Here is a 22,683-nt window from a genome sequence, read left to right as displayed (position 1 = left end):
GTAACTGGTTTGAAGGAGGGAGATTCAATCTGAAGGCCACAGAATTGATTTGCTTGACAATAACGCATGGTCCAATGAACTTGGGGCCGAGTTTCTTACGGGGTGGTTGAAGTTTAATATTTCATGTAGAGAGCCAAACTCTATCACCAACTTTAAAAGAGCATTTTCTCCAATGCTAATCAGCAAAGATTTTAGACCTGAAGGAGGCTCGTCTGAGGGCTGTATGCACCTTCTCCCAAATCCTGGTGATCTGAATGGCAGTATTGCAAACATCTGATGAACTTTAGGGCAATACAGAGGCCAAGCACTTAGCCCGAGCTTATGACAATAGCTGCTAGCCGTAACAGGAGGTTTGGTGCAATGAAAGCAAGATATCAACACTATTCAGTTTATTATTTTTTGAATTGAATCAGAGAAAGCAAATGCAACGATGGCAGTTACAAAATCCTTCATTAAGACAGTTTGCTGCAGACTTTGGCCACATTGGTGAAAACTGAGTCCATTGTGAAGGGATCATTAGAAAATAGACTGGAAATGAAGTTTAATGCTATAAATAGTAATACTTGTGCAAAAATAACTCAAAAGGAAATAATTTGACCTGTTTTTCAAATTTTTTAATTAAATCCAGATCCAAAACCAAAACCTTTCGCGTTTATTCATCAAAATTGGTAGTAAAGCCAAAACACGAAGTTGGGTAAGAACCAACACCTTATTCTATACCGAAATACGAGGGTCAGCGCACATCTCTACTGTCTAGAGCAGGGGTCGGCAACCCCCCACGCAGCCCCCTAAGTCCTGACACGCCGTCCGCAGTCTAAATGACAGCCGGAGAAGAGCTGAACTGCTGCGCAAACGCAGGCGCAGCAGTTCAGCACTTCTCCGGCTGTCATTGATTAAAAATGACAGCCGGAGAAGAGCTGAACTGCTGCGCTTGAGCAGCAGTTCAGTGCCGGCTACGCAGTTCCTCCCAAGCACCTTTGCGGAACGTTTCACGCCTGGAAGAGGTAAGTATAAAATTATATCATTTTTTATTCACTAAAAAAAATTTTGATGCAATTCTGAGGCCATAAGAGTCATTGGGGGCATTACTGTGGCATAAAAGATATTGGGTACATTACTGTGGCATAAAATGTATTGGGGCAACTGTGGCATACTATGTGTTTCTGGGGGCAACTGTGGCATATTATGTGTTTCTGGGGGCAACTGTGGCATATTATGTGTTTCTGGTGGCAACTGTGGCATACTATGTGTTTCTGGGGGCAACTGTGGCATATTATGTGTTTCTGGGGGCAACTGTGGCATATTATGTATTTTTGGGGGCAACTGTGGCATACTATGTGTTTCTAGGGCAATTGTGGCATATTATGTGATTCTGGGGGCAACTGTGGCATACTATGTGTTTCTGTGGGCAACTGTGGCATATTATGTGTTTCTGGGGGCAACTGTGGCATACTATGTGTTTCTGGGGGCAACTGTTAAATACTATGTATTTCTGGGGCAGCTGTGGCATACTATGTGTTTCTGTGGGCAACTGTGGCAAGGTATGAATTGGGGGCACAACTATGTGGCATAAGATGAATTGGGGGCACAATTATGAGGTATGATGTGAACTGGGGCACTACTGTGCGGCATAACATTTTTTTTTGTTGGTCCCTTACTGTTAATATGATATTAGCCTCATAAAATGAGAAATAATTATATATATATATAGCCGCAGAGAGGGGAGGGGGCGGCTACAAATTGCCTGGGCCTGCTTGGTGGCCCCAGTCCCCTCTGGAGACCTAATTTTGAAAAAAAATATATATATTTTAAAAGTACTTTTTTAAAAAAATTTTTATTGAATGCAGGGGGATCGGTAGTGGCTAAATCCCCTTCAGCTCAGGTATCTTCAGACGCCAGGTCAGGTGACTGCACTGTAGTGGTGACATGGTACTCAGCGGGCTGCTGGATATCTTCCCATGCTGTGTAGTGGAGAATAAGGTAAGAAGAAAGTATGCTGGAGAGGGGGCATTTGTGACGAAAGGTGATGGAGAAGGGCATGTGTCACTAAAGGTGCTGGGCAGAGGGGGGCAAGTGTGATTAAAGCATGTGGGCAGAGGGAGGCACGTGTGATTAAAGCATGTGGGCAGAGGGGACATATGTGAGCAAAGCTGCTGAGCAAGGGGGCATGTGTGAATAATGCATTTTTCTGTAAGAGGGTGGCCTTGTGCCATGTTTATGTAGGAAATGACATGACACTGAGTGACTCTCTATTTTATTTTTGATATTTCTCACATGCTCTTTTTTTAAATTTATTTTTTACAAAACAAAATGGCAGCCGGCGGCGCACTGCGCATGCGCAGTGACGTCATTTGCACACAATTTTAGCGCAAAATGGCGCTACACACCCCTATATAAAGGGTATAGTTTTTAATGTCACCTAATTCCTCCTGATGAAGTTCAAACTGAACGAAACGCTTTGAGGCCCACAACTGTACTATCTGAGACCCTGTTTCACTGATCTACCCTGGGAATAACAAATTAAGATATCACCCTTTCCTGAGCTTTTGTATGGAGCCTATAGAGGGACATCTTTAACCACCTCCAGGGATATGACTACCAGTGATCTCGCCTGTATATTATACAGATAAGCTTATATTTATTATCTTTATTGTGAGTTTGCATTCTATATTGTTAATCTGCTGAATACATTTTTTGCAAAAATACTACACCATATGGCTTTCTTATATCTTTCCCACTATTGAGCGGTGATGCAGCAGTCATTAATAGAACATACTATATTTGCATCTTGTCTCTGCGAGCAAAGGAAATCACCACCTGGGATGACTGAGGAGCCTATATACAGATTAGCTGTTATTTTACTTATTTCTGGTACGCACACTACTATACTATTAATCTGCACAGTGTCTCATCTGATTTGCTGATATATGCTGATATCCACCTGCATTACTATTTTTCTCGGGACTTTATGTTCTCTGGTCTCTCTGAGCTTACTGACTATATATACACAATTATCTGTCTTTACTCCTGAAGGCGCCGTTCTTCCATAACTTATCATTTTGATACCTTTTTCGGTCTAACCATCCGATATTGGAGACTTGGCTGCCACACATACTTGTGGAGGTGTTTTGTTTATGTTTTATGTTTATTTATACTTCTGTTTATTATCACTTTTTGATTATCATTGTATTTTTATCCATACATTGGGTAAAGCGCCAATCTGATATCGTGATCTATTCCATATATATATATATATATATATATATATATATACACACACACACAACTGACACACCTGGGCTCGACTAGATTTTAGCCGGCACTCCGATAGAAAAAGGTTGCCAACCCCTGGTCTAGAGCATTCAGAAGCTGTAAGTAAAGAGCACACATACAGCTTACTGCAGGTAAACTCTTCTGACATAACTTAAATTAGCTTGGTTTGCATGTCAGAATGTCCAACCATATTTGAAGATTCAAGATCTCTTGGAATAAGCAATTAAGAACTCACATGCTGACACGTTGAACAGACTTTGCCTCTGAATATGATAAGGGCCTATACCAGGTGTTAGTTTTCACTCTGATGGTTTTATATGTTTTTTATTTTACATATTTTAAGCCCTAGGCTGACAGACAGGAAGTTAATCCAGGACAGGAGGCTGATCCCTGCTGTTAGTAGCAAGTCATTTATTACAGTTGCTGGTCCCTTACCAGCAGGGCCATAACTAGGGCTGTGCGAGAGGGGTGACCGCTGAGGATGCAACGCTGAAGGGGGTGCAGTTTATGAATATTTTAGGTTCACTTGGTTAAAATTGGGGGAAAGGAGGTTCCAGTTTCCTTCTCGCTTGAGGCGCTAAAATTTTTAGTTTTAGCTCTGGCCACCTGCAACAACCCCAATGAAAGGCCTGACCTCCCGTAGGCCAGAGCTCATCATGATAAGGCAAAGCTGGCCTGCAAAGGGTTCAGGCACCTCTCTTCATACAAGTACAAATTTAGGTGCATGGTTAGAATATACCTAAAGGGGCTGGTGTGGAGCTCCCTTGACTTATGGGTCCATATGCATTGCACATCATGCACCCATGGTGGACATTAGGGTGATTCCATTTCCAATGGCCAATTTTTTTTTTTTCATACTTCTCCAACCCATCATTCGTTTCCACTTGATATACTGACATTGAATCATAAATATTTTTTATTCAGTGCATATGTTCAACTTGCACAAGATGGTCAATGTTTGATGTTATACGATTTTCCACAATATCAGATTTAGTGACTTTGCCAATACACAATTTATGTTAACAATATGCATTATAAATATTTCTATTAATGCTGTATAATTGCAGGAACAAATAGAACAGAACAATAATAACATAATGCACTGCAGTCATGTCAATGAGTGACAATGTGGGAGATATTCATTGTTATTACCGTGTTTCCTCGAAAAAAAGACCTACCCTGAAAATAAGCCCTAGCATGGTTTTTCATAGGGCTAGTAATATAAGCCCTACCCCAAAAATAAGCCCTAGTTCGTCAGCCTTGGGGGTGTGGCCAAGCTTGCAGCACAGTGAAGGGGGGGGGGGGTTTAACTGTGTCTGCATTCTGGATGCAGACACAGTTGAGAAGAGTAGAGGGGCCGTGGGGGGCTGCAGACATTTTTCTGTATTTTGCCGCAATTTTGCGCAAATCATGGCAAAACTACAGAAAAACAACATTCCCTGCCTGTTCAAGGACCTTTGTCATTGACTATCATTGCACCAAAGGTCCTGCAGGTCTAATTACACAGCATAACACCGTGGAGGAGGAGCCCTGCCTGTGGTAACAGGGGGAAGAGGGGGGGGGGCTCTGTGAGGAAGGGGGGAGCATGGAGATCAGTGAGCAGCAATCTATATTAGAGATGAGCGGGCTCGGATTTCGGTAATCCGAGCCCACCCGAACAGTGCGAATCCGACGGGATCCGAGCACTGTTCGGGAACTTCCGGGCGGCAAATGAAGCCAAACCGAGGCTATGACATACAAGTCTCGCGTCGGATCTCGTGAGACTCGGATGTCATAAATTCACCGCTCGCGGCCGCCATCTTCATTCTGGCTGCGATCACTCATGAGGGAGGTTGTAGTTAGGGAGCTCCTGTCCTGCTTTTCAGTTTAGTGTTGCTTTGTGCTGTGTCCTGTGCTCTGTCCTGCTGAGTCCAGTGGTGCTGCCTGTGTCCTGTGCTCTGTTCTGCTAAGGGCATTGTTATTTCCAAATTATCCAAAAGTTCTAAAAAAATAAAAAAAAAATATAAAAAACTTATAAAAAAATAATTAAAAAAAAATATAAAAAAATTATCCAAAAATAATTGAAAAAAAATATAAAAAAATTAGTTAAAAAATACTATGTACTGCTATTTAAAAGTCAAACTACGTTCACTGTTGCTGCTGTACCAAAAAATACTAGGTACTGCTATTTAAAAGTCAAACTATGTTCACTGTTGCTGCTGTACCAAAAAATACTAGGTACTGCTATTTAAAAGTCAAACTATGTTCACTGTTGCTGCTGTACCAAAAAATAATAGGTACTGCTATTTAAAAGTCAAACTACGTTCACTGTTGCTGCTGTACCAAAAAATACTAGGTACTGCTATTTAAAATCAAACTACGTTCACTGTTGCTGCTGTACCAAAAAATACTAGGTACTGCTATTTAAAAGTCAAACTACGTTTACTGTTGCTGCTGTACCAAAAAATACTAGGTACTGCTATTTAAAATCAAACTACGTTCACTGTTGCTGCTGTACCCAAAAATACTAGGTATTGCTATTTAAAAGTCAAACTATGTTCACTGTTGCTGCTGTACCAAAGAATACTAGGTACTGCTATTTAAAAGTCAAACTACGTTCACTGTTGCTGCTGTACCAAAAAATAGGTACTGCTGTATAACTCCAGTCCAGTGGTACTCTCCTGTGCCGCAGATAATTTGTAAAGGCTTTGCCGAGTGTGTGTGGTTTAGGGGTACGCTCTCTTGTGCTGCATATAATGGAGTACAAAAATTTGGACGATAAAGTAGGGAAAGCTCAAGACCCACTTCCTCCTAATGCTGAAGCTGCTGCCACTAGTCATGACATAGACGAGGAAATGCCATCAACGTCGTCTGGCAAGGGCGATGCCCAATCTCCTAGTAGAGGGCATGTAAAATCCAAAAACCCAAAGTTCACTAAAATTAGCAAAAAAAGAAAATTGAAAACATCTGAGGAGAATTGTAAACTTGCCAATATGCCATTTACGACACGGAGTGGCAAGCAACGGCTTAGGCCCTGGCCCGTGTTCAGGACTAGTGGTTCAGCTTCACCCAAGGATCTAAGCCCTCCTCCTCCCCCCCTCAAAAAAATTTAAAAGAGTTATGCTGTCAGCAACAACACAGCAAACAACTCTGCCTTCTAAATAGATGACATCACAAATCCCCAAGGCGAGTCCAAGGGTGTTGGTGGTTGCAAAGCCTGACCTTCCCATCACTGTACGGGAAGAAGTGACTCCATCCACCATTTTCAGCACACCCTCTGCATATGCTGGAAGGATCACCCACAGTGTAGATCCAGATTTGGATAATCAAGGTGTCAATGTTGTACACCGGGAGGAGGCTATTGATGTAGCTGGCGCTGAGGAGGAACTTGACGAGGAGGATGCTGATGTGGTTTTTTTAAATGAGGCACCAGGGGGGGGGGGGAAAGTTGATGTCCATGGGATGAAAAAGCCCATCGTCATGCCTGGTTAGAAGACCAAGAAATGCACTTCTTTGGTCTGGAGTTATATTTATCCCAATCCGGATAACAAATGTATGGCCATATGTAGCTTATGTAAAGCTCAAATAAGCAGGGGTAAGGATCTTGGCCACCCAGGGACATCCTCCCTTATACGTCACCTGAATAACCTTCATAGTTCAGTGATTAGTTCAGGAACTGGGGCTAGGACCGTTATCAGTCCAGGGACACCTAAATCCCTTGGTCCTGTTGGATACACACCACCAACACCATCCTCGTCAACTTCCTCCACGATCTCCATCAGATTTAGTCCTGCAGGGCATGTCACCAGCCAGACTGAGTCCTCTTCAATCCGGGATTCATCCGAGGAATCCTGCAGCGGTACGCTTACTACTGCCGCTGCTGCTGTTGCTGCTGGTAGTCGGTCATCTTCCCAGAGGGGAAGTCGTAAAAATGCTACGTTTTTCACCAAACATTTGATCGTCCAACAGTCGTTTGCCATGAGCACAAAGTACGACAGTAGTCACTATTGCAAAGCGGATAACTGCGGCTGTAACTGCTATGTTGGTGTTAGACGTGCGTCCGGTGTCCGCCAGCTGTGCAGTGAAATTTAGACTAGTTGAAGGAAGTTTTGTGGCCCCGGTACCAAATTGGGTACCCGGGCCACTTCACTACGCAGCCCAGATAGCTGCGTATCAGATATTAAAATACGTTCACTGTTGCTGCCAAATCCAAAAATAATGAAAATGCCCTGTCATCATCGAAAATAATAAGGTATAGACGCGCTAGAACTACACCCTCTATATGCTGCAGAGGATGGAGGAGCAGAAAAAGGCCATTCAAGCCTACACAGCCACCTACGATGGGCCACGTGTTTGTGCCGCCCACTTGTGTCGCTTAGCTTAGACATCCAACTATCTTGGTGCAACAATTTGGACTAAAAACAATATTGTGAGGTGTGAGGTGTTCTGAATAGACTGGAAATTAGTGGAAATGATTGTTATTGAATGTTATTGAGGTTAATAATAGCGTAGGAGTGAAAAAAAAAACCAAATAACTGGATTCTAGCACTTTTTATGCTTTTTTAAAAATAAATCAGAACCCAAAACCCTAAATCAGAACCAAAACCTTTCGTCGGGTGTTTTGGTAAAACAAATCAGAACCCAAAACCTTAAGCTAATCAGAACCCAAAACCCAAAACACTAAAAGTGGCCGGTGCACACCCCTAGTCTATATGTGACAGAGGAGGGGGACATCAGCAGTAGTCTATATGTGTACCTGCAGTCGCTAGAGAATAATAAGACATCCCCTGAAAATAAGCCCTAATGCTTCTTTTGGGGCAAAAATTAATATAAGACCCTGTCTTTTTTTCGGGGAAACATGGTAGGCTTAGTAATGTCATTTGAACAAAGTTCACTAAAAAGAGAAATAAAGGGAATTTCAACAATCAACTTTGTACCAAATCCTATTCTTCATTCTGTTTATTTACTAGTATTTCGGTCTTTAATTTTTTATAATCTTATTTTCCATTATAATCCATTTCTAATTGTATATTCAAACTTCGAAGATCGCAACAACAGTGAATGCTGGAAAAGTTACCTGTTCTGTAACTGCTTCAGAAAGCGTCTCAACCGTCTCCTTATCAATTCAAAATTTCCATATCGTGTAGATGTCCTGAGAGTGTCATTTCATTACCGTAATGAAGAACACATGAGTCTGAAGGTGAGCATTTACAAGACTACCGAACTATTACTGTCAATCTGGGAGAAAGCTCGACTTCCTACGAAGGCTTCAAATCATGTGGTAGAACATATAGGCAAGCTTCATTCTGAATGACAAGGGCTAAAGAAGCAAACAAATCGTCAGACTGAAAGAAATGGGTTGAATCAGCAAATTTACAGGGACAGCTTGGATGATCTGCTTGATGTGGCTCTCCGAGACTCCATGTCTATCATAACAATTGAAGAAACTACAAGAACAAGCAGTGACATTGAAAAAGAGATGTTTGATGCATAGTCAATGACACCAAAAACTCCACGACTGCGTGGAACAATAACAATTGTGACTTCAGAAGTGGCTACAGCTCTCAATCGCACTAAAACCAGCGATCAAAATGCTGCTCACATATTTTCTGCAATAGCTGCTACAAGTCAGCTCCAGACAGATATAGAACAGCTTATTTTAAGCCCCACTGCTATACGGCGAGCAAGAATGAAGCGCCGAGAAGCTTTCACAAGTGAGATGAAAGCCACGTTTCAACCAAATGTACTGCTGATTCTACACTGGGGTGGCAAGATCATGGATGATCTCACTGGTCCAGGTCCTGGCCGAAAACGGGTTGAGATGTTCCCTATTCTGGTCTCAGGACAGAATGTAATAAAGTTGCTCTCAGTTCCGAAACTTCAGGATGGAACCGCAAAAACAATGGCTAAGGCAATGGCCATGATTTGGTTGGGAGTGGCATGATGTGACTGGGTTTGGCAGCATGATGTGGCTGTGTAGGGCAACATGATATGGCTGGTAAGGGCATGACCTCTGTATTGTGTGGGGGTCACAAGTATCCTTTCTGTATTGTTTGCTTGGCACAATGATGCTCTCCATATTGTGTGGTGGTCACAAGAATGTGGAATACTACTGAGGTGAATTTAGTAGATGTATTTGGTTATAGATCTAGGACAGTGATGGGCAAACTACGGCCCGCGGGCCAGATCCGGCCCACTTAGAAGTTCTATACTGCTGCGAATAATTCACAGAAACTCCTTGAGAAAGTCCGTGATACGAACAAAACCCGTCGGAGACACCTCATCTCCTACACATTGTTCTATATGCTGAATAATCACTGAATTGATGTAAGTGCGGTTGTTCATCCTTAAGAATAAATCTATCGCAGCACTTCACTATGTAGTTTCTTCCTCTTTTTTTCGCGAACACCGCGCACCGTCTCTACCAGGCGCTTCACGCAACATACAAGGGCACCTAGCGAACAGCGACTTTCCCAAATATATCCGGATGAGCGGACGATTGCAGCCCCCTGCATCCCGACCGTTGCATGGGTCTTCACTTCCGCCACGGGGCATCTCTCACACGCATACCACGTGTGCACATCCATCGGGCGCCAGACGCAGGACTGTCACCATCCATGGTAGTTACATGCGATTGCACTACCCTCCAAAGGTAATTGCATAATATCGCTATAAACTATTTCGATATTCGAGTTTGTTAATAAATTCTATTGGCCTGCCATAAAGTTTTTCTTTTTTATTCGGCCCGCTCCTGAAAAAGTTTGCCCAACACTGATCTAGGACTTAAAAATGTGCTTATATATTTTATTGCTGAATACAACCACACCTACATTAAACACAGCACATCAAAGCAAGAAGGGAGGGCTGGCACCAAAGCAAAAATTACCAGCCCCCTCTGTATGTCATCCAGCAATGACAGATATTCCATGTACGCTTATACAGTGTGTAATAAATGTGTTATTTTATAATATAGGTATTATATACAGCATTATCTGTGTTTTGTACTATGGTGAATTATTACTCGGCTTTCCCTATTTCATGTACAAAGGTTCCAGAATATAGAAAAGAATCCAGTAGCAAGTTGTGAAAGCTGCAATAACACCAAAACAGTTTTATCATGTTGTATGATCAAAGAAGTGCAGCTATTCACCAAATGACCACGCCTCTAACACTGCCAAAGAAGTTGTTGTATCGGGGCTTCTAATTCGTATTGGTGGCCCTGGTGCAGACCTGCACAAGTCTTAAGATGTGTATGGCTCAGCATATGGACATAAATACTCAATTTTTATGTCAAAAATATTGGCAATAATAAGTAGTATGCCATAAGCAATCAGCAGCATGAATCATTTACTTTTTTCCTGATTTATTTCTATGGACAAGGCAAGTTCCATTGTATAATGGAGTCATGAACTGTTAACCAAGTTTAGGATAGCACAATTAAACATTTTCAACATATGTGGCCGCAGTCCTTCTTCTCTGTAATTTGTGAACTTTTACATATTTACAAGTTATTCCACGTTTTTTCAACTTTGCAAGTCTCACTTAGAGGTGGTTTAGTTACAGCAGGGGTGGGCAAACCTGTCCTCAAGGGCCATATCCAGTTCATGTTTTTAGGATTTCTTTAATCATGTACAGCTGAGTTAATCTATTTGGCTGGGTCAGTAATTATCCCACCTGTTTCTACAGACAGAAATCCTAAAAACATGAACTGGATATGGCCCTTGAGGACAGGTTTGCCCACCCCTGAGTTACAGTGATGAAAAGTGATCTCTTATTTTAACAGAGCTCCTTAAGAAGGTCATTTAGCTGCCTTCTCAAGATTCTGGAATCAATTCGGTGAATAGATCTCCTTTGCTTTTGTCTAATCTATGGCTACCTCCATCAGTAGCAGTATTCTACCAGATAAATTTTATAATGTATATATGCTGTGACTTGGTCAGGTTGAGTCAGACCTCAGATGACACATCATTCTCAGGGGCGCACGCAGGATTCCCCCCTTCCCAAAAAAAAAAAAGCGAGCGAGCTGCAGCTCTGTTTCGGCAGCACTGTACTATACAGCAGCCGCGGCACTGTCAAACAAGCGTCTGCAGCGGTGCTGTATAAAAAACAGCACCGCCGCGGACGCTTCTTTGACAGCACCGCGGCTGCTGTATAGTACAGTGCCGCTATGTGGGGTACTTGGTTAGCGGAGGGGAGGGGTTTCTGGAGACCCAGAAACCCCCCTTGCGTGCGCCCCAGATTCTCATGATCACTGTGCATATCATATTATGGAAAGTTACTATTGTATGTAAAGTAATATTCTGTGGGACATATTCTTTAAACAGTAGGCTCCAAGATACTCATATGATAAAGCATTTTTAACAGCACAGAAACATGTATAATTTTCATAATTTGATAAATGCAAAATCTGGTATGGTCAATAATCATATAATTATTCGCAATATTACTCAGATCAACTATGTATGGATAAAATTTAAAGTGTCTTGGTACGTATACTATTTATCAGCCATAGTCTAAATGTAAAAAAAACACTTTTTATATAGCATGATAAAATGTATGAATTATTTATATTTTCGATATAAATATCAATAGAATTAATATCTGGGACAGTAGGTAACAACAAACATGACCTATTTTTTAATAATGATTAAAGATTATGCATAAGCACCCAGCAACTGCACATCGCTAAATTAGAAGGAATAGAAGAGCTGAATAATCAGCTTATAGTCTCACTGCCATGTAAATTATGCAAATTTTTGAGACTAACTCTTAGCTTTTTATATCTTATTAATCCTAATGCCTTATGACAGTTACACTGCTAATGCACTATTTTACTTTCATTTCCATTGAATTTATATGAGGTATTTTTTCATTATGTGTCTGAAGTACTTAAAAGAAATACACTTGAATTTAATAGGTCAATGAATTCTGGTACCTCAAAAAATCTTTTAAAAGTTTAGGCACATTTTAGCATAACATATCAAATAATAATTAGATATTTAGTATAATATTGGGGATTTCATTTAAAATGGTGAAATGTAGTTTCCTAATCGTCAGTGCCATTAAAACAATATATCTCTTCAAATATGCATTATAGCTAGCAGATACTGAAAATAATTGAAAGTATAAATTTACTTGCAAATTTACAGTTTATTTCCAGTGTCATCAAAAGAAATAGATACCCTTTGGAATTTAATAATGTACAATGCAGTTTTTTCTGTAAAACAGACTGAGTTCAAATAAAAAAGAAGAGGCTGGTGAACTGTGAGAACATGTCTTTACCAGGGTTGCCAACTCTGAAATAAAAAACAAGCAACCACTTAGTGAAAAACAAGCCCAAAACAAGCTCAAACCAATCCTAAAAAGCCCCCAAAAAAGCCCAACTAATACCACTTTCATACTGCCGCCCCTGCAATATCCCGGGTTTTTGAAGCCGGGTTTTTGCACGGTCTCGGAGCGTCCTAGCTCAGAAACACCATTCATACTGCACCTCGGACCCGGGAATTTCCCGGTTTGACCCCATTCATACTGCACAAGTCTGTGTCCTGGCAATTTGTGGGAGTCATCACCAGAGCAGTTTTCATTGGCTGAAAAATGGTGATGTCATTGAAAGGTGACTGATTAATGCTGGGGATGTGATGATTCACGCAATCAATATAATAATGTGTATAGTATTTGGGATCTAAGTACCTTTCTTCATCACTCAGCGACTGAACTTATCATTCGGATTCCTGCACATAATTTACAAAAAGGTATGGTAAGAAGGTGTGTACCAAGATATTGTGATTTAAAGGTGCAGGGATAATAACTATTGGTGCTTAGAATTTAATTTTACTCTATGGTAATAAATTGAGGCAGCAACTTGACATGTACATTGAGCTTTCTTCTTTGTGACCCCTCTGTGGCTGAAGAATGAGCATTATACAGCTGCAGGGACTGGCTAAATGACCTTTAATTGTTGATGACCTTTATATACTACTTATATTCCAAATTTAGTGTACTTGTAGCTCTATTCTGGTTGATGTTCTTAATTTTCTCACAATCCAAACCCAATTACTACATTTTACTCTTTCCCCTTTTAATAAAGAATAAAGAAAACTGAGAGGTCACCTTCAGTTCCAAAAAATGTATGTACACAGCACAGTAGAATCACTGTGAGATATGCTGCACACAGATCTGTACTATAAAACATACCCCTCACCATTGCCCCACAGTTCTTTATGATTCACTGACAGGCAGACAGCCAATCATCTTGTTTTCTGTGCAACCCGGGTTGAAAAACCCGGGTTTTTCCATTCATAGTGCAGGCAACCCGGGTCCGACCCGGGAATTACCCCTCGATAAATCCCGGGTTGAAGACCAGGGTTTTTAGACCCGGGATTTTTGACTTGTACCATTCATACTGCACCAAGACCCGGGTCGTTTGAGCTCGACCCGGGAAAAACCCAGGATTTATGTGCAGTATGAATGGGGTATTACAGGGCACCGTCCTTTTCTATAACACTAAGTTCTACACTGAATCTCCATTTAGAAAAGCTTTATAAACACGAGGACACATTTATACACTGATAGGGCAAATGAAAACGCAAATGCTGTAATTTAGGACACCGGTATGTCTATCCCACACAGCCCCATGATATAACAGTATAAAATAGGGCTCTGAAAGCAGTCTTCTGACATGAGCAGCTTACTGAATGGGACGGGAGGGTGTTATATAGCAGTGTTACCTGCCATAAGTGCAGGGATCCTGTGTCTGTCACAGCACTTATTTCAGTAGGTTGCTGTAGATCAGTCTTCCTGTGATTTATTCCACGTCCTCCTCTGACTCCGCCCACCCACAAAGCGCCACTTCATTGGTGGATTTCGCTGCACAACCCGCCCAAAAAAAAAACAAACTGAATGCACCAATGACAAAATAGTAACGCCACCTAATGGTCTGCCTGTCATCAAGGCTACAGCTATGGCAGATAAGATCAGCAAAGCACAGACAGCCCATCCCGGTGGTGACACCATATTCGGGAAAATTATCCGTAAGGAAATCCCGGCTAATATAATCTATGAGGACGATCAATGTATCGCTTTCCATGATGTCGCTTCACAAGCACCAACACATTTCCTAGTGGTACCTAAGAAAGCTATTAGCCAATTATCTGAAGTAGAACCTGCTGATGACTCTTTACTAGGACATCTGATGATTGTTGACAAGAAATGTGCTGCTGATTTTGGCCTGGCGAGGGGCTATCGGCTGGTCATAAATGAGGGACCAGATGGTGGCCAGTCTGTGTACCCCCCTTACCTGCATGTTCTTGGCAGCTGTCAGCTGGGATGGCCCCCAGGCTAATAGTACATACATAGCAGTCTCATTCTGTCCTGTCAGATGAAGTGCGTTCTCTAAATATCATCCTCCAATATATTGTCATCTGTTCATGTTAGGTTAGGTGGCACTTCCCAATGCAGAATTCTGTTATTTATTTCATATTTAAATATAAAGAGCCCTTATAAACCAAAAAGAAAAAATAGTAACAGAGGAAAAAAAAACAAAAAAACGATTATGCAACCTGTGGACTTGGAGAACGTCTCCAAGCCCAAAAACAAGCTACCCGCGGCAGTGAAAAAGAACCCGCAACTTCACAAAAAAAGAAGCCCAATTCCGCTGGTTATAAGCGGAATTGGCAACTTTGGTGTCAAAGATATTTTATTTTAGATGAAGACAATTTATTAATATGAAAATATTTATATTGTTCTGTCTTATTTTGGTATATCATTGATAATTGATGTGGTGTTGTTGTGTCGGTTGGAGCCTTGCATGTGAGCTGGAGAGAAGGAACGAGAATAAAGGAGTTATTCAAGGGACAGATGTTTCTAATCACAGATGTTGGAACAAAGAGTTGCAAGAATTTCTTCAGAGTTTCCATTGCATCCTGTAGAGCCATGAGGATCAGGATACGCCTATATACTTTCTCAGCCAATTGTAATATGATATTTGTAAATTGTAGTACAGCCTACTTTAAAACAAAAACTATGTGTCTGGTCTGTTGGGGACCAGTTTACAGTTTTTGAAAATGAGCTGATAATGTTATCACAGTGCTTGCTTATTCTTTTGTAAATAAACAATGATATAATTTTATTCTTAAAGTTTCTTTTGCTGAAGGAATTATTTTATTACTTAATCAATTGGACGCACTGCTGACATTTCCTCAACATGATTCGATTTGGACAAAGGACATTTGGATTTCTAATTTTGAAATGCATGCTCGACGATTTTCTCTTTTATAAAGGAAGGTAAGTTATTGCCGATCCTTTTGAAATAGAGAGAGATGTGCACCATGGATTGCAAACTGGTTATCTTGTGTTTTTTTCCAATGAGATTTGTGTTGCAGAAATGAGAACTTTTAGCTTATTATTTTTTTGTTTATAGTAACTGTAATAGAATTTAAAAGTAGGAGTTTAAAGTGTTACATTTTTCTGTCTGCTACTTTGCTAAACAGTGCATCATATGTATTTCTGTTATTGGAATGTAGGCAATATAAAAAAATTGCCTGAAGTACAGGGGAGGCTGCTTTGTGAACTGCTTATCTGAGTATGAGTGTGTTAATGAGTGTTGAGAAGTTAAGAGATAAAATAAAGAGTTAATAAATCTACTAGTCACTGAATACAGTGTTGAGATTGAGGCTATCTCTTAGACGTGAGGCCTAATGGACTTTCTGGATAGTTGGACTGCGGGACCACTATCGATTAAATGTGCACTGCGGGACGCATTTTAACGTGAGAAATTTGGACTTGCGTACTGCAGAGTCCAGTTCTTAAAATAAAAATAAAATAAAGATGAATATAAAATATAATGAGCGATTTATGTACTGCGGGGGATAAATCCTCAGTTAAATATGAGAAAGATTGTCCATAGGTTTAGATAGAAAAACAAGTTTAATTTTGTGAAACTGCGGGGTTACAAATGTGTGTTTTTTTGAGTGATTTGTGTAAGGCTGTATGAAAATGACTAATTATTGTGATAAGCAGTTTACAAATGCAGGGTTCTTTGATAAAAAATATTTTGGATAATGTGCAAACAGAAATTGAAAAAATTGAAAAAAAAAATCAGAAAACTAAATTATTAATGAATTACTGTTTGTCTTTGTGGAAAGCGGAAGCGGAACATTGGAAGCCATTAGAAACTTTACTCAGTGTTTTACAGTCACCTAAATCTGATCTAGGTGACTCTGAAACAGTTATGTCTGAAAAGACACAGGATAACAATAAAAAGTAATTTAATAGGGAGTGGCTGCACTACCTGAATTAACCAATAGATGGCGAAGGGGCTGCATCAGAAATAGTTAGCTGTAACTTTAGAGAAAGAAAAAAAGAAAATACAAAGCCATATTTGTTAGATCGTCAGAAATTTGTTATGGATTTTCGAAAGTTCATTGCCTGTGAGAGACATTGTTCAATTTTGTGATAATTCTAAATGCTGTGCATGAATGAAATTTTTTTTTTCATACTAAAATTACTAATATTTAATATCATTGTGTTGCTAATTATGTACTTTCTCCTGTGAGTTGATTAATATAAACTTTTCATGATTAAGCTAAAGAATAGTAAATCTTTTAAGGATTATTATGTTAAAGATGTGGCTAAAATGTCACATTAGATGGGTATATGTATTTATATATATGTATATGTGGACATAGCAGAGCATAGATAAATGGCTGTTAAAATTTGGAGCTGAAGTTTTAGCAGAAACTTTGAGAAGCATTCTTCAAATTGCAACCCTAGAGTATAGGAGTAAGAGTTGATCATTAATTGTGATATATTATTAGTAAGAAACAGGAAGATTTGAAATATAGATTATTGACTGTTCAATTAAAATATTTCAGACAAAGAGAATTAATAGCCCAAATAATTTAAAATATTTAATGTGATTGTGAACCACACCTAAAAATGTCTGGAAATGATTTTATGTGCTGACAAGAATTATTTCTATCATTGTTTTTTGTTCAGATGGAGAGCCAAACCCATCCCCCACACCTTTTACTCCTAGTAGAAAAAAATTCCTTTGTGCTCAGCACAAGAGAGGGGGGGGGGGGCAATAGATTTCTGAAAAAAAAGCAGATGTTGAACTATTTTCATCATCATTTATTTATATAGTACCAACATATTCCGTAGAGCTTTACAATTGGGGAGAAACATAGTAAACTAATAAACAAACTGGGTAAAACAGACAAAGAGGTGAGAAGGCCCTGCTCGCAAGCCTACAAATTTTATTGTTTGATTTTCCTGAGACTTTTATATCACACTGTGATTTTGTATTTATCTTATATGTTAATAACTTACTTTTGTTTTGTTTTTTACAGTCTTTGTAGACACTATTGTTAGCTGTTAATATTCCTATATCAACATGGCTACATGGTTTCCAGAAATAAACTGCAATTTTGCCAGTTCAGGTTAAGTATTTGGGCTATTGCTTGACCCAAGCATCTTTCCTCAGAAAGTGTGCAAGTTATTCTGCATATGCACAATTTGCTAAATAAAATCATAAGTGCGCATCTTTCTAGGGATGTGTAGCTGGAGTTTACATGGAAACTATCAAAGACTTATTGTTTATTATAGTGACAAATTTAAATATAGATGCTCATTCATTGTCAATCTGTTTAAAAATAGTTGCAACTGTAGCATTATTTAGAGAAAATATCTAGTAGTTAGTCAGAATTTCGTTATTTTTTTTCCATTCCATATCCTGTTTTTGTTTTTTGATGAATTTTGCACAAACATGACAAGTCTGACATGCCATGACATGGCTTTTTTTTTTTATCTAATTATTTGTTGGTGTAATATCTTTAATACTGTTATGTTCTTAATTAGTGTGCATGGGAATGCACAAAGTGTTTATGAAAGTACTGATAAGTATATGAAATTTTTGATGAATTAATGCCTATTTATGACTGTATGGAACTTTTGGACTAGAACCTTTACTGCTAGATCTGACATTGAGGATACACACTTACTGGGAGAAGGTATAATTTTTTATATATACAGATGGTAATTATCATAGATAAAATGAGATTGGAAAGTTATGTATAAGATATAATATAAGTAGCACTCACAACAGTGTGTGAGTTAGTGCAAGGCAAAAGTATCAAACATCTAGACAGATAGTAGATATGTATTCTGTGCATTGTGGTGGTTTAGATTGTCTAAATGTCGTAGATACTTCAATAGCATATTTTCAACATGTGAAGAAGATGCTAGATGCTATTCAGATGTCATTGCAGGTAGTGATTAAGTGTTAAGATCACACAGGTAATACTGATGAAGTTACAATAGGTGTCGTAAGAAGTCCATTACTAATTAACATTTCTTCACAGGACTTGAATTTGTTGTCGTTTCAGTTAATTACTGAAATTAATCAGAATATAAAAGTTTTGTTATTCACAGGAATTGGCCCTCTGGAAGTTGAAGGGATGTGTACAAGATACCAATGGTACATGGAAAGATGGTAAAGATAGATCAGTGGCCCCAAAGGCTTACCTACCTGCACTGGTAGAAGCAGCCTATGGTCTGACTCATTTAGATAAGTATGGTATGTGTGGACTTGAGGTCTACTGGTGTGCACCTGGCTTCTCTTCTCATGCAGGTATAAAGACTGGTTCATGCTTTATTTGCCTGAGGGAAGAATTCAGGTAAAGCCATATCTGTAGAACCATCACATATCCCTCCTACAGAGATTTATTACAGATAATATAAATTGGCTTCATCCAAATAAAAATGTCGTAATCTACTGTATGTACTAATGTTTGTAGATATGTTTTCTAAGTGGGATAGAACCCAACTCCGCTGCCTAGGTGTCACCCTCGACTCCTCTCTCTCTTTTGCCCCCCACATTCATTCCCTTGCCCAGTCCTGTCGCTTCCAACTACACAACATCGCCCGCATCCATCCCTTCCTCTCTCAGGATGCCACCAAAACTATCATCCACGCACTCATCATCTCCCACCTGGATTATTGCAACCTTCTCCTCACTGGCCTCCCCCACTCCCATCTCTCTCCCCTCCGCTCTATACTCAACGCAGCTGCTAGACTCATCTTTCTCTCACGCCGCTCCTCCTCTGCCTCCCCTCTCTGCCTCGTCCTACACTGGCTTCCCTTCCCCTATAGAATCCTCTTCAAGCTCCTCACCACCACTTACAAGGCTCTCTCCCACTCTACTGCCCCCTACATCTCTAACCTCCTCTCCATACACACTCCGGCCCGCTCCCTGCGCTCTGCCAATGATCGCCGCCTCTCCTCCACTCTTATCACTTCTTCCGACTCCAGAATCCAAGACTTTTCCCGTGCAGCCCCCCTTCACTGGAACGACCTCCCTCATTCCATCGTCTCTCTCCTACTCTGTGCTGCTTCAAACGTGCACTGAAAACTCACCTCTTCCGCATAGCCTACTAACCATCTACTTAACCCCTCATCTCCACCACTCGCTCTCCCTTCTGGCTCCCCTTGTGCCTGATTCTGTCTACCCTCCTTTAGGATGTAAGCTCACATGAGCAGGGCCCTCTTCCCTCCTGTCTCCTAACCTGTTCTTCTGCTCCGTGCTTATTGCAGCAGCCTGCCTGGAGTTTTGAAGTATTGGTATTTTTGTTTATTGTTCTGTACTGTTTTACCCTGTATAGTCTACTGTTTGTACTGTGTACAGCGATGCAGAAATCTTGTGGCGCCTAACAAATAAATGATAATAATAATAATAATAATTCCACTGCAAGTTGCACTGTAGTATTTACAGCAAAGAAATTGGTATATTAATTTGTGTATAGATATGGTATATCACCAATAATTGAGAATGACAGAGGTACACATTTCAATGTGTAAGTTTGTTTTTGTTTTTTTAATTTATTTTACTAAAGAATAAAAAATAAGTTACTGAAACGATTTAATGGTATATAAAATACACGGAGTAAAGTGATGAAGAATACAGGGATGATTTGATTAGAGGTTTTATCTCTAATATTTTATAGTATCAGAACCATTTCCAGACTTCCATTCAATTTTTTTCACCATATGAGATTTTGTTCAGAAGACAACCCAATATTATTATCAACCCACAAGAGACTTTTCAAATGCATTCAAGATATAACTGTTAAGTACCTGAATGAGATGAGTAAGCAGTTACAAAAGCAACAAGAGACTTTGAAACTGATTGTACTACAAATGCCTATTGAGAACTGTCAGTATATACAACCAGGAAAATGTTATGGTCAGAAATGTTTAATGTTCTAGTTATTTGACAGATTGATGGGAATAACAACAGCATTGAAAGTTGCTGAAACAAGATACTTGGATTCACATATCCCACTGCAAGAAGGTAGTCGATCTGACAGTGACCTGAAGAGACGCAGAGACTAATAAAGTTTTGGAACCATATATAACAATTTTTTTTCAGGACTTGGACAAAGATGTGGTTTGGGAAGAAGAATCTGACCCAGAAGTCAAAGAAAAATATCCTTATTATTGTTGTCACTGCTATAGGCTTGATTTATTTTTATTACTATATCTTATATTATTTTTAATGTTTTTATGGACATTTGGCTATGAGGACCTGATGGTAAGATCTGGTAGTGGTTTTGAGGAAATGGGGGCATATAGTCGTAAAAATAAAGAATCAGAACTGTCTTCATCATTCATTCTACTCATAACTAATAACACATACAATAATGACACATATAAGATAGAATCAAAAGATAAGTAATTGGAGATAAACCTGAAGATTGTAATGAGAGACTATCAACTGAAATATGTATATGTCAATATTGTAATAACCTCCTGAAAATGTGTACAATGGTATGATAGGATGAGCAATTAAACTAATTGTTGGATGTGTACACATACACTACATGGACACCAATATGTTGAATTGTTGCAAATACCTTTAACTCTTACAGAGTTACTTAATTTGCCAGAGGAAAGACCAGTTGCTGGGGAATATATTGAAACACGACCTCTTTATTTAAAATTGTTGCCACATGTATTGACTGAAAGTGTTATATGTATACATTTTACTAATAGACCTATAGATGAGAAAAATGAACATCTAGGTAAAAAAAAAATTAGGAAAAGTCCTGCATTTAAAAATAAATCTAAAATTTAGATATGTTGGATCAAAGAGATATTTGGGAACAGTAGCATGGAAATAAAATATTATAATGTTACAAGATGGTGTTTGTAAAGAGCAGTTAGAGAAAAACAAACACGGAAAGTTTCTAGATATTGTATACATAGATATATTACATGTAGCAATACCATGTATTTTATTAGATGATATATTACAAATGTGGAAGTAAGGCATATAAGTGTATACCATTGAATTAAGGTAGAATATGTTATCCAGGTTAGATGATTCCAGTTGTTAATGTATTTACACAAAATGATTTAAAGGAAATTGTATCGAAAAAGTATTTAAAAGATATTTGACTATAAAAAGAAAGGAAAGAAGTGATGAAAAGAGTGAATAACAACCAGTATCACAACTTATTAGTGAATCAACTGGTGTACAAGTATGGATTATATTAAGTTATAGGCACTGCACATAGAAATCTGAATTGGTTTTATATCCAAGCTTTAGCAACATTGATAGATAAAATAACTAATGTGTATGATGAAACTTTCCGTTATGTTGCAAAAGAACTTCAAGTTTTTTTAAAAAAATATAGTTAATAGAACATAGATTGATCTTAAATTATTTTACTACACAAACAAGAGTAACATTACAGATGAAGTATGAAACATAATCTAGAGAAGATAATTATATGGATGAAGTAATAAAAGTAAAGAGAGATTTTGCAAATATATATATAACATGACATTATCTGCAGTAGATACAAGGTTTTTGTTATTAGATTAAAAACAATATATAATAATAATTTTTCAGGTTTTAGTACATGGTTTCAATTGTTGATGCATTCATTAGGAAGAATTTTTTTTATATTAGGAATATTGTTAGTTATCTATTTTATATCAAAGTGTATATCAGTACTGTTGAAATTTTGTAAGAAAACATTGAGTAAGGAAATTAAGAGAGTGAATAATACAGGGGAAGAAATTATAGAACTGTATGAACAAATTAAACCTCGTAATTATAATATTGTGTGATAGTTTAGAAAACTATCAAATGTGGGACTGTCAAAGATATTTTATTTTAGATGAAGACAATTTATTAATATGAAAATATTTATATTGTTCTGTCTTATTTTGGTATATCATTGATAATTGATGTGGTGTTGTTGTGTCGGTTGGAGCCTTGCGTGTGAGCTGGAGTGAAGGAATGAGAATAAAGGAGTTATTCAAGGGACAGATGTTTCTAATCAAATGTTGGAACAAAGAGTTGCAAGAATTTTTTCAGAGTTTCCATTGCATCCTGTAGAGCCATGAGGATCAGGATACGCCTATATA

At 38.8% G+C, this 22,683-nt stretch overlaps 1 protein-coding gene and 1 pseudogene across 3 annotated transcripts in view; one reads left to right on the top strand and one right to left on the bottom strand.

Moving 5' to 3' along the window:
• The window catches only part of MOCOS (molybdenum cofactor sulfurase), a 720,810-nt gene that overhangs the window by 238,046 nt on the left and 460,081 nt on the right, over positions 1–22,683 (bottom strand). The gene's annotated exons all lie outside the window — the stretch shown is intronic.
• LOC142157737 (adenosine 5'-monophosphoramidase HINT1 pseudogene) lies at positions 14,203–14,600 on the top strand (annotated as a pseudogene).

Source organism: Mixophyes fleayi, chromosome 5 (genome assembly GCF_038048845.1).
Source record: "Mixophyes fleayi isolate aMixFle1 chromosome 5, aMixFle1.hap1, whole genome shotgun sequence".
Lineage (NCBI taxonomy): Eukaryota > Metazoa > Chordata > Amphibia > Anura > Limnodynastidae > Mixophyes > Mixophyes fleayi.
Note: the sequence above shows the minus strand (reverse complement) of the source record. Positions and strands in the feature narration are given on the sequence as shown.